Genomic DNA, 14,176 nt, shown 5'->3' on the forward strand with positions numbered 1-14,176 from the left:
AATCGATGTATTGAGTTAGCATTAAATAATTTAAAATAGATTAAAGAGGTATGTTAAACCTTGTAATAGGGATCAGTGTAGATTATCAACCAATTTAGTGAGAAGGCTCTGCTTACAACAATGTTTTAGAAAAACCAAACCACTGTCATTTTTCAGTTTTTTTTAATCAGTTCTTCTAACCAATGCAGTTGGAGAAAGAAAGTATCTGCTGTCTGTGAGTATATTTGTCAGATTTTATTACTTGCAGTGCATTAAACTGCAACTGGATAAAACTTAAATTTGGATTAGAAGTTCTCTGCTCCCGAAACAACTAATAATGGAGTTGATAATATGAACGGCTTATTTTCTCCCTGTTCACTTGAAGGAGATTACATTATCAGAGATCGTACACCACAGCTGCAGGTTAACCCAAGGACCAAACACAATGGCCATTCTTCCTGTGCAAAAGCCAGACAGTGAATGTTGGTGTTTTTTGATCACTTACACACAAATTTGATCCTGTCCCTACAAACAACCACACTTGTTCTCCCCACCAAGTGAACAGTAATCAATTATAGGGACTTTGAATGATTTTCCTCTTGACATTTGGTAGTTATAAACCAGTTGCAGAACCCCAGCTCCAATCAGCTAACTACCCATGTGCAGGAGGCAACTGGGACTTTCTGTTCCATTAAGGCTTAATGTTGTTCGTTGACAAATAATCAATGTTCAACTTATGCAGTTACTTGAAAAACTACATGTTAACTTATTTCAATATCCTGTCCTAAATGAGGAAATCACAACTCCACCTAATGTAGGTTTCTTACCCAGATAATTTGAAGAAGTTTTAAATTTGCCTACTTACAAGTGGAAGATAATAATCCTAGTAGAAAGGAATGCTTGTGATTTGAGGCAAAGCTCATCTGCTAGGTTGAACAAGCCTAGCTGCACAATAAAAGGCCCCTCTCTATCCCAAGGCTCCACAGTTTACTGTAACACCCAGTGTAGGTTCTGTTTCCCCACATCAACCACTATCAATTAATGTTATTCTAGGGACAGTGAAAGGTGCTGAAATGAGATTCTTCACATCATTTCACTTCAAACCCTCTCAGGCAATAAACAGTAGAATCCAATCCATTATTCTGGACTAGATTTGATTTCAGGTCCCAGAGCTGAAAAGCCAATGAGCAATTCAATGCTCTCATAATAGAAAAGTATTAAAGATTGAGAATCAAGGAGGATAAAAAATTGTCTCCCCTCCATTTCTTCTGAGGAATATAGCAGTGCAATTCAATAATTTTTGCTGCAGGCTTCATTATATCTAGTTACTGTAATAGTAACTCAGATCAAATCATGTGATGTGCAAAGTCACTGTTTGTAGTTGTTACGGATTAGGTTACTATTTAGTGAGTGTCCCTTTAAGACATAGCACAGTAGTGTGTGTGTGAGTGGCGTGATTACGACAACAGGAGATAAGGATGTGGTGACATTTTTGGAGCAGTTAGTCAAAGGAGAGAGAGGGGAGAGAGAGATACTGTCTGCTTGTCTTTGTATCGATGGATGAAAAACAATAACTGTGTCTGTCACTACAATCCACGTATGGATTTTTGGAGTAATCCAGTGGAGTCCACTTTGTCGTTAACCTGTAGAAGGAAACAGGTATTTGTGTGGATGGCCAGATCTCAAATGTTTTCGGGCTGGCAGATACTTCAGAACAAAGGAATGGAGATCATCAGTGATTGAGGTGTTGTATGGGTTCCATCGTGGAACATTTGGATTTCGTAATTACTCTCTATTTTCTCTCTGCATTTCCTCTTCAGTCAATGGTGGTTTTGCAGAAGCCTTTATTCACATTTCACCTTACGGCTTGCTGAACTGAACTTTGAGAACTATTCCTAGACTTGGAGTTTGGGAATTCACCACACACACACTTCAAGTTTAGTTTTTGGGGCTAATGTTTAAGATCTAATATTTTTACTTCTAATATTCTAACATTTTTCACTTTTATTTTTCTTATTATCAATTTAAGTAGTTATTAATAAAAGTTGTTAACACTTATCCATGACTCGGTGTGTTTCTTTTGTTGCTGGTACGTGACAGTAGTACAGGTGACCACTGCATTACTGGTGGGGGAGGAGTGTCGTAACATGAAGCTGCAGCGTCTGCACATACGTCAGGAAAACGCGAATTAAAGAAAAGTGTATTTACTTTTTTGCCTCAAATTTTGTTAGAGCTAATTTTTATCCTAAATCCCAGACTTCCTGGTAGTGATTTACGAATTCTGTAAGGGCGAATCTCTGTTACCGGAAATACTGTAACTTGAGAGGATCACCTGCAGTTACAGTGTGAACCAGTTACTGATTTCCACAACGCCTGCAGTTGAACAGGAAAACAACTTTTTGTAATCCATGAACAACCTGCATTTACAGTATTTACAACACAGAAAAATCTCAAACTTTACCAAAACACAGACTTATATTTGACACATCACCACACGACGACACAACCATCTTGTCATCCTTTCCATTGGGTTTTCATCTTCCTGCAACATCAAGACTCTATTCACTACACCATCCCTCTACATCTTCCACAAACACTCGACAACCAAAATCATCTCTTTCACAGTTCATCACAGTGGTAATTTCTAATTTTTATTTCATTCCTACCTGTTCTAATGAAAATGGTAATATTTTAGTCTCTCAATTGTCTGACGTGGCTTGGTTGGTAGCAGTCGCCCTCCTATGTCAAAGGACTTGTTGTGAGAGGTATAGTGTTTTGGATGATACATTAACAGATGCTTCATCTGTCCCACAGTATTAATCCAAAGGATTATCAGGGAAACATTTCCTGCATCCTAACAATAGGTATTATTTGAAAAATAACCTGATTACTTGGTCACTGATGTTGGTTAGAGCTTGGCATCCACTAGTAACTATAATTCCAAAGGTAATTAAATTAAGCTGTTACAATTTGAAAAGTAAAATTCTTTCCTTATACCTATATATGGTCACTTTTGCTACCTCCAAACTAATGTTCTGGAGAGGATGGGGTGGATCCATTCAATATCTCACTATTGTACATTACAATGCAAAGAGCTGTCTTGTTTGATTCCCACCTACCTGTATAAAGAGCTTTGTTCATTTCAAATCAGTATCATACTTTACCCTACATTTTTAGCTAATTCTCAAACATCAACTACTGCATTAAATACAAAACTTAGGACAAATAAAAACTACAGCAAATAATTTTTTGCAGAGATTTAGATGTACTAATAACAACATATCCATACTGGGCATTGCTCAAAAGAGATAATCAGCAGTATTCCCAAGTCAGAAATCAAAAGCTTTCAGGAGCAGCACACAAAATGCTGGATGAACTCAGTGGGTCAGGCAGCACCAATGGAGGGAAATGGACAGCTGACATATTGGATGAAGACCCTTCATTAGGACCGGAAAGAAGAGGAGAGATAGCTCGTATAAAAAGGTTGGGGACTGGGTGGAGCAACAGCTGGCAGGTCATAGACGGATCCAGGTGAGAGGGGGATGAGAGGCAGGTGAGGAAGGGGGAGAGTGGGAATGATGTAAGAAGCTGGGAGGTGATTGGTGGAAATGACAAAGGGCTGAAGGTGGAATCTGATAGGACAGGACAGTGGACCATGGAATAAAGGGGAGTGGGGAAGAAATGTGTGGGTGATGGGCAGATCAAGAGGGCGGGGGGGACAAAAGGGGTGATGGAGCCAGTCAGATAAAAGGAACAAAAAGGGGAGTGATTATCAGAAGTTAGTTAGAGAAATCAATATTCATGCCGTCAGGTTGGAGACTACCAAGGCAGAACATGAAGTGCCGTTCCTCTAAATCTGTGCCAAGACTTAACTTGGCAGTAGAGGAGGCCGTGGATAGACACAGTGTGGGAATGGGAAATGAAATTAAAATGGCTGGTCACCGGGAGATCCTGGCTGTTACAACAGCAGATGGAGCAAAGGTGCACAACTAAGTGATCCCCCATGCTTTCAGGAGACTAGCTTTCACAAAGCTGTCTCCAATTGTAGGTACAATTACAAAAGTTCAAGAAACAAAATGCAAGCTTATAATTCTATCCACAATTAGGACTGTCATATTAAGAATGAATGCTTTGAATCCTTGACAAGATGCATTGATTGAAAGAAGTGCCTTAGGGCATGCTATGTTGGCGCCGAAAGTGTGGCGACACTTGCGTGCTGCCCCTAGAACACTCAATGCAAAAGATGTATTTCACTGTGTGCTTCAATGTACATGTGACTAATAAAGAAATCTTATTTCCACTCCAAACTGGAAGTCAGCCTCACAATAGTGCCAGACGCAGAATGAAGATCTAATCTGATTCCAGAGAAAAGTGGAGTGAAATTCTGAGTAGGACAGTTTCAGTTTGATTGATCTGCCACAGTTTGGTATACAAATACACTTTGAAGGCTGTTAGGGAAAGAAAGTCCATCACATGAAGTTTACTCCATGTAGTATCAAGAGAGAACTTCTCCTGGAGTGTGGAGGAAGAAAGCACCTTGAAATTGTCGTCACACAGTAACATACAGCTGCTAAACTTCACATTTGGTCAGGCAGAATGGAGGAACACAAAGGTGGACTTGGGATACTTCTGTTTGTATTCTCATTCAGAACAATTCCAAAGACGTGATTAACTTTAAAATATATCAAATGAGAACAATTTCTTTCTGAAATCAAAACATTTGGTGCATAAAAATAAATGCCTCTCTTTGGTCATGAATACATAACCCAACTGAATTATCCTTTGTCAATTTGCTTCAATGCCATACACACTCAACTGTGAACGCTAAGTTGGAAAAGTTAATGGTCCTGGCAAAGGATATGCAAAGCAAAGGACAACTTATCAATCAGTATGACAGCACTATAACTTTATAGCAATATATAAAAAATATTGTTTTGAATAGTTCAGCATGTTACCCTTTCAGCTGCTTTCAACCAATAAACAAAATAACTGGATTCATGCAAAGAATGCAAATTCATCAGCTTCTGGGGCAGATGGGGAAGCATCATTCTTAAAAAGAGATATAGATAGAGCTACGTCTTCTCAGTTTAAAAAAAATTAAATACATTTAATTGACCAGGAAGGACTTAATTTGCCACAACAGTTTCCAGAAATGCTTTTCAGGGGATTATAATGTGCTACATTACTGAAACATAAAATTTGCCTTGAAATGTTCCAAGTTGAAGCTCTCCATATTTACAAAAAAAAGCACTCAACCTATACACTGACAACCATGGACAGCAACAACCTCAGATCAACAAAACCAAGGAACTGACTGTGGACTTCAGGAAGGGGAAGACAGCAGGCAAACTAACACCAGTCCTCATTGAAGGGTTCTGCGGTGGAAAGGGTGAGTGGCTTCAAGTTCCTGGGTATCAATGTCTCGAGGATCACCTTGGGCCCAGCAAAGATGCAACATGAAAAAGGTTCTTGGAAGTTTAAGGAGATTCTGCACGTCATCGAAAACTGACTTCCACAGATATACAGTGGAAAGCATTCTGACTGGTTGCATCACAGTCTGGTATTGAAACTCCAATGCACAGGAATGCAAGAGGCTACAGAGAGTAGTGGACTCAGCCAATTCTATCACAGGTACAGTTCTCCCTACCATCAAGGATATCTACAAGAAGCAATGTCTCAGAAAGGAGACATCCATAATTAAGGACTCCCTCCATCTATGCTATGCACTCTTCTCATTGCTGTTATTAGGCAGGAGGTACAGGAGCCTGAAGACCCACACCAAGGTTCAACAACAGCTCCTTCCCCAATGCCATCAGGTTCTTGAACTGACCTGAAAAACCCTAATTCTGCCTCAGACTGTATTTCCCTTAATTTGCATTAACATCATTTATGTTTATTTGTTTTGTCATGCAATTATGTATAATCTATGTTTGTAATGTACTGTGCTGCTACTGCAAAAAGCTAATTTTCATGGCCTATACCCTGGCTACGTATGCCCACAATAATAAACTTGAACTCAAAGCCATCTTTCAATAAATCACAATGCAACGTTCAGCAAAGTCCTGGGATAACTTGAGACGTGTCTTGAAGAGACACATCTAAAATGTGAGCCCTGAGTCAGGGACTTACAGGACCCAACAAGAGCCCCGTTAACTTGGAAAGTGAACCATCAACTGATGAACATACCAACACGCAAACTTTTGCTCAAGATGGAATGCTGCAATCAGCTTAATGCTTGTTTTAACAAGCAATCTTAAGCTCAACAGATTCTTTAAAAATGCTATTTACTGCACCCAATGCGAGGATTCTGAGGTGATATAGCACTGATCTTGGTCACCATCTGCAGCCTTTAAAGCGAATGGCCCAGAGTCCTAAGAACAAAAGACAGTAATTCTCAATTCTTTTGCAGCAGAACCACATGCCATGGGTAACATCTGTACCACTCTGCTGGGATTTTGTTCACTACATTTTTTGTTAAAACATGGCATTTTTTCTGCTTTCTCTATTTGCTACGTTAAGTCAGCCCTGAGCACACAATAAGTATTGAGGCAACTTAGATTTTGCCAGAATCCTCTTCTATTCCACACTGTGCTTGGCTAGGTTTGTGCGATCCATCAGTTGAAGCCAAGCCTAGTCTCGTCCAGTTATGTTCTCCAGCATTTTTTGGGTCTACTTTCTTACCCAGAGTCCCTTGCATTAAAGCATTAGCAACAATTCTGTTCTACCCTCCCAACTCCACAACTGAAATATTTTTTGAAAGAAAAACAACCTCATACAAACTTGAATTTTCTCCCAATAGTTAAATGAAAATCCGCAACTTGTAGCACAGTTGGAGTTAAGAACACTGCTTCCAACAAATTCTGTATAATATGAAAGTAAGGGTTGAATTTTGTATTTAGTTTTGGCTAAGTTAATGAGTCATTTTATTTTCCAGATTTTTATTAGTGTTCTCAAAAACTGGGGATTTTTCAAATATTAAAATACAGTTTACTCATAAATTGCATCAATTTACAGTTTCTGTAATGTGAAACAACATCAACTCAACAAAATAATAGACTAGCTCAGAATTTATGGAGACATAAGAGACTGCAGACGCTGAATCTGGAGCTTCTTATCAGATTCCATAACCTGCAGCCCTCTACTGTCTCCACTGATCACTTCCCAATCTGTCACTATCTCCATCCTTTCCCTTACTTTATCTGCCCATCAACTTCTCACCCGAATTGCCAGCTCTTGCCTCACCTTCCCTCCCAACCACCTCTGCCCCTCCCCTCCCCCCGCTTCTTTAGGTCAGTTATCTCCCCTTGCTCTTTCAGTCCAGATGAAGGATCTGGACCTGAAACGTACACTGTCGATTTTGCACCACAGATACTACCTGACCCAATAAGTTGCTCCAGCAGCTTGTTTTTAGCTCAGACTTTACTGTAACGATTTCTGCAACAAAATTTTCCTTTATCCAAACTCAAACTTCTGATTTATGCCCCTTTTCCAACCGTATTTACCTTCCAGCTTGACTCTCTCAAATAATCAGTCGAACACACAATTAAAATGGTATTTTAAACAGTCGATAAGCTCAAATAAATAAATGGAAAGAACTGCCACTCATTGGTGAAATAAATACAGTAATTGTTTCAACAATGTTTGCTGCCCATCGATAAATCACTTATGCATCACTCGAGATGAATTCCTTTCAGTTGCAGGCACCGGCTGTTGTGCAGAATGTGAGCAGTTGACCGCGTACGACCCCGGGATTTCAGGGTAAAGTGTTGAATAGGGACACAGGGACCCAGTGCAGGCTGCAGCCCTGCAAGCCCACCACCCCGAGCCGGTGATCTCACCTCCAGCCCTCTGACAGCGGCGGCAGACGGAACTGCCTAACTTTCCGACAGCCCTTCGGCGGTGAACGATTATTCCGCCGCCGGACGCCCGGTTCGGCCAAGATGGGCGCGACCCGACGTCGCTCTGGGGAAAACACATCGCCGCCTGCAGCCGGCCGCTGTCGGCGGTGCCTGCGCCGGCTTCCCCGGGGCCTTACCATCGATCTTGTCCACTCTCCGGGCGCAGCCCACCACTTTCATGCCGTGCTGGACCAGGGCCCGGGTGATGGCTCCACCGATCCCCACCGAGGCGCCGGTAACTAGGGCCACGCGTCCCTTCCAGCGCTCCATCGCCGCCGAGCGTCAGGGGGAGGTCCGCGGGCAACGAGTAGCGGAGGCCGGAGGAGGAGGCGGCGGCGGGAAGGACTCGGTCGCCCACCCGCTCTGCACAACTTCCAGCCCCCGGCTTCACTCCCGACCGAGTCCGCAGCACTTGGATCCGCCGCGGGGCAGGCTGGGAGTTGTAGTCCTCCAATGAAGCGGCTGCGCTCTGTAGCGGTGCCGCGGTGTGTGCTGGGAGTTGGTAGTACCCGCCGTGGTGCATGCTGGGCGGAGTTCGCTACATGAACGCAGCCCAAAGCCTGTCTATGGTGCAATTCCGCTTTACCCTCCAGAGCGATGCAGCAGACTCTCTCCAGACTCCAGCATCGCACATGATGCCGGAGAACTCAACTGGCTATGCAGCATCTGTGGAAAGAGAAACAATCAATGTTTGCAACCTTTCGTCAGGACAGTGAATGTCTGGGAGAGAAAAACGTGGTTTAATTGTGGGACTGTGGGTTTACTGGGAAGGTGAGGTGTCCGAGAGCTGACATATGTCTCTAGCGAGCTGGAGGTCAGCTCACCAACCTCCAACAACACTGTCCTTGCAGCAGGTTTGATGGAGTTGTTCCTCCGAGAGCAGAATGTTGCAAGTTCAGAGGGGAAGGATCACAACCCCGAAACATTAACTTTCTCTTCCATAGATGCTGCCTGACCTGCTGAGTTATTGCAACATTTTTTTTTATTTACACGAGAATTGGTCTACTTAAATCTTCCGGTTTCTTACTCTCTCTAGATCAATATATCATTTACTGGCAGTGAGTGTTCATTTTTCCACTGCCATAATCTAACCGATCCTGCTCTGAATTTACAACATTGTTTACGAAGGAACATCATCAACCCTACTGCTCGGGGCAGTGTTGTTGAAGTTTGCTGAGCTGACCGCTATCTTGCCGAGGTAAAATGTCAGCGCTCAGACACCTCCTCCCATCCCCCAGTGGCCTCAGCCCTACAGTTAAACATAATGTCATTCTTTCAGAGATGGTCACTGACCTAATTCCCTCCAGTTTCCAATCTCGCATTCACTCTCCCCTGCACAGTTCACATCTACCGCCTCCCCACGATCCCCATGCAGGGCTGTCCTGGTTGGCGCACAGATTCTGTGGGTCAATTTTCTTACTATCTTGACTCCATTGTCCAGTCCCTTCCCATGAATGGTCTAAGGCTATTTACTTGAATTTCTCCACTAACTTCCTCCAAATCAGTCCACATGTACCCTTTGTCCTTCTTTCAGATCCTCCCCTATTTTTCCCCAGTGCATTGACTGCACTAATGCTGTTTTTGTACTCATATGGAACTTAAAAAATTCATTACCTTTGTTGTCAATTTCTATCCTGTTGTCATTTCTACATGGTCCATAACCTCTCATCCCTTCCCATTCCCGACTTCTCCACCTCCATTCCAGAAGATGGGTTGGCAACTAATGTTCTTTACAAGCCCATAGACTCCCATAGTTATCTGAAATACATCTCCTGCTAAACCATTACACTCCCTTCTCCATCTATTCTTGGTTGATGAAATTTTCTACATCACTTTAATTTTAATCTATTCAGAGTCCTGTAAAGGTGAAAGATTATATCTACTATTAGCATTGAAACTGATCAACTTCCAAAAATACAAAGTCTCTTCCAATATCTCCATTCATTTGTGAACCAAGCCTAGATAGAACCCGGCTGCAAGCTAAATGAAACCACCCATCTGACAATTCCTTCCACCACTTGCTTAGGCTTGGGCCATCATGATAATGTGTAACTCATTATCAGATAAAATACTGTCCTCTTCCTTGAAATATATCACCCTGTTTCCATTCCACTCACCTCTCACTTAAAATCCTCATTGCACATTGCTGACAAGTATCATTAAAAAAGATTAACTGCTTTATTCCTGTGTCTCTGGACTCAGTCTTACCTTTAGTGATTTTCAAACTCCATCCATGCTCTCCTCCATTGAGTTCACTGCCCTCCTGCATTCACTTAAATGTATTAACTCACTCACAGCCACCCTATTATCTCAATGCTTCATCTGTCACAGCTGGCATTCACTTCACTCTTATCCAAAGCCTCTCCCAATACTACTTCCTTCTATTTCATCTGATGATTCACTTACTACTGCACTTTAAAAGGTCCCTATGGTCCCATTTCCAAACCTTCGATGTTCTATTCACTGGGATATTTCTCCAGCCAGCCAAATTCTCACCTCCACTATCAGTGCAGAATCAACTTCACTCAGTGCAAAAACACATTGAACAGCATCTACTTAAATAAATGCATTTTCTGCGATGTACTTCATTGGACTTTATTCACCTAATTCTCTTAACACATTTATTCCAGTATAAAAGCAGTATTACAAAAGTCCAAAATAAATTTATTATTTATACTTGGATAACATTGGAGGTAGCTCATGGGTTATGAAATTGGACCCCTTTAAGTTTCATCCATTTGGAACAAGACATTGCAATGTGCCTTAACATTCTGCAGTCATTCTACTTTTCATTTAAAAGATTCTCAATTCCACCCCCTCCCCCAAGATTACTAGAATCATCTCCAGAAATGGTGCATATTCCAGAGTTGCTATTCCAGCATTTCAGGAAATTTCCTACTTCAGCAGTTTTCCCTTCCCATCATTGCATTTCATTACTGTCTGCTGTCAGAGGCTGACTGGCTCATGTTCCAAGAACAATCAAGGATTGACAGAAAGGGGTGCAAGATTGGCAAATGACAGACAAGAATGGAGAAGGCAAGGAGGAACTGCAAGGAGGTCAAGCAACATCCGTGGAGGCAAAGGGATAGTCAACATTTTGGGGTCAAGACCCTGCATAGGGTTACAGTAGAAAGGGGAAGAGATGTAATGAGAAATGGTGGGGGGGGGGGGGGGTGGAGAAAGATCATCATAAATCGAGATTGTCACACAGAAGAGTTAAATAGGATCTAGAACAGTTGAGACCATGTGGGAGATCAGCATTTTCTGCAGAGTCCAGAGCAGCAGCATTGTGGGAGCATCATGTGAATGGAATTAATATTGCCTAGGGGCTTTACTAAGTAAACTGATACTTAGTTTCAACTGGCAAGCAGTAGAGAACAAGGGACAAAAGGCACGAGAGGCAGGTGGGTCTGTCATATAAGTTTAATCTGATGTGGTAAATGCGGGCTCACTCAAGTTAAGAATAAATTGGATAGATACATGGACAGGAGAGGTCTGGAGGGTTACGGACTGGGTGCAGGTGAATGGGACTAGTGGAATAAAGTTTCGGCACAGACTAGAAGGGCCAAATGGCCTGTTTTCTGTGCTGTAGTGTTCTATGATTCTAATAATGTGGATCTATGTGTGGTTTAGAAATGAGCCCAGTTTAGGATGGCATACCTGGTGGTAAGCACCTCAACCACTAAACTATTCTGAGATTCACTTGTTTTAAGTTCAGTCTGTTACAACCTCCTTTGAGCTGCAAGGACCCAAAGATCATATCGAACAAAGTGGCTGCATGTTACCTTAACACAGAGCCAAATCCAGAATCCAAAGAAACAAATGCAATAACATTTGTAGATGTCAAACAGGCAAGAACAAACCAAAATTTGCAATTCATGCATTTCCTGGTGGCTGATCCACAAGAGAACAGTAATAGAAACTGATTTAGCTGTCCTAATGAGGAAAGTTGTCAAATTAATATTAATGTATTGTGCACAAAATATTTGCATAAAGATGCTTTTTAATTTGAAATCTCTTGGATTTCAAAATAATTTCACAATACTGCCAGATTAAGAAAAATTATGAAGTATAATATATGAAAAACACATTGGATTTCAGTGCATGGTTTGAAATATTTAAGAATATATATTCTTCCCAGAACCCAGGGTCTTCACTTTTGAGATTACCCAGTGTATTCAAAACAGTTTGTCAGCTATCCAAGTATTTACAGAATCTAATCCCCAATTAATTGGGCCACTTTATATCAAAACTGAGTGAACTAAATTTAATCAAGCATTGAATTATTGCAATCTGATTAACTTCTGTAAGTTAACCCCAAATAACACTTTTTCAATATGCAAAAGAAAGTAAGTTAAACATTTATCATGACTATTGATTACTACGTAAAAGAGCAAATTAATGTAGAAGTTTACATCATAATTGTGCATTAGCAGTTACACTACCAAAAACTAGAAAAAAAATGCTGGAAATATGCAGGTCTGTTGAGACATCAGTTAATGTTTAGATCAATAACTGATCTGAAGAAAGGTCGATCTAAAACATTAACCATTTACCCGGCCTGACCTACAGGCTATCACTGGGCTACGAATGCCCAATTTATGGGCACCCCTACATATGAACAAGCTCCCATATTATGAAATTCTGAAGTCTGACATACGTACACACTTTAGTTCCTATGAATGGCAGAACTAGCTTCTTCCCTGCACTTCTAGTAATTGTTTTTTTTTAAAAAAAAATCAGTCCTATATGCTTTTGATGCCATTCATTACAATGCTGTGGAGGTATGGTTTACCATAGTGATTTTTGTGTATTTTCCAACTTCTGGACATCTGTAAAACGAAACCCTTTTGTTACCAAGGGACAGCCTTGAAATATTTTCAGCAATTTTTATCTCAGATTTAGTGTTGAGAGCTTTTATTTTTACTGCTAAGCCAATAAATTCCACACTGCTCAACTCAAAATAATTCAGCATGCTAAACATCAACTCCTATGCAAACTGGTTTACATACCCCAGGGAGGTTTCTTGAGAAGATGTGAAAATCAACTCCAACACCCTTGATGAACTGCGTCAGGCTATGGATCCCAATATTACAGTGCAGATTTAATCTTCACTGGTCGAGGACAAATTTGCTTTCATCATTTAAAAAAATTACACATCAGTCAATATTTGAGGCGACTAATTGTCACAGCTGATTTTTTTTACAAAGCAACATTGTGGAAATAGCAATGTGATAAATTAAGAGTTGGTGCCATCAATCATAGTTCACATCTCTGCAAATAGCACTGTTTTAAGCAAAATGAATGCAGAACAATCTTGGGTTAAACATACCCGAAAGGACACTGAATTATAAATCCTGTCCTTCACTTCTGTTAGAATATGTGCAAGAGTTTTGAGTTTGTGCAACAACCCAAGTCCATTAGAAACTGGTATCTGTGAGTGCAGTGGAGGACTATCAGTCATAGCAGTGTTTCTATTCTCGAACATCATCCATTGATATTGATCCCAACTGAAATATTGTGCACTAAGCCAAAATCTAGCCCCGTAGCCAAGGCATTGACTATAGTAACAATCTAGGTGTGTGCGTGTGAGAGAGAGGGAGGCGGGTGAAGAGGGAGCCATCCAAGGGAAAAAAATATAAATACTGATCTATTGTGAAAATATACAACCTGGAGCAATTAATCTATTTCAGAAGATTTGTTTGATTAATCCATCCAGGTTTTACTACAGAATAAAACAACAAAATTCTAAAATGTTTCATCTATATGCTAATTTACTTCGAACAATTGACTACTTCAATTAAAAACAAAATCATCAACCATTGAGAGTTTAGTTTTTGTGCTTGCTGTAAAAAAATGCCTGAAGCACATATGCTTGCTATTTTGTAATGTGTACAATTTGTGTAGAAAGGACACAAATTCAGACAAATCTATAGCTGGCTTAACATAAGTTTGTAGGGGATGTTGAAAAGGTGAAGAATTAAAATTCCTATTGAATATTAAAAATCAACACAAAAGCGCAAGAAACCACCTCAAGTACCGTAATTAAATAAATCCATGTTAATTTATAGCTGGAGATGCAACGTTAAATTAACTAGCTGAGCTACAGGCAAATTAAATTTGCACTATACAGAAGCAATTTTGATTGCAGAAAAAAAATCTCGATTATATTCTCATTTTGTATCATCCTATGGAATTGTTTCACATTCAAAGCAGTAAATAGATGCAAGAGATGAAATTACTAAATATTTTAAATACTTTCCTTTCAGGAAGATTTTCACTACAATGGGGCACTTATA

This window comes from Pristis pectinata, chromosome 21, assembly GCF_009764475.1.
Source record: "Pristis pectinata isolate sPriPec2 chromosome 21, sPriPec2.1.pri, whole genome shotgun sequence".
NCBI classification, from domain to species: domain Eukaryota; kingdom Metazoa; phylum Chordata; class Chondrichthyes; order Rhinopristiformes; family Pristidae; genus Pristis; species Pristis pectinata.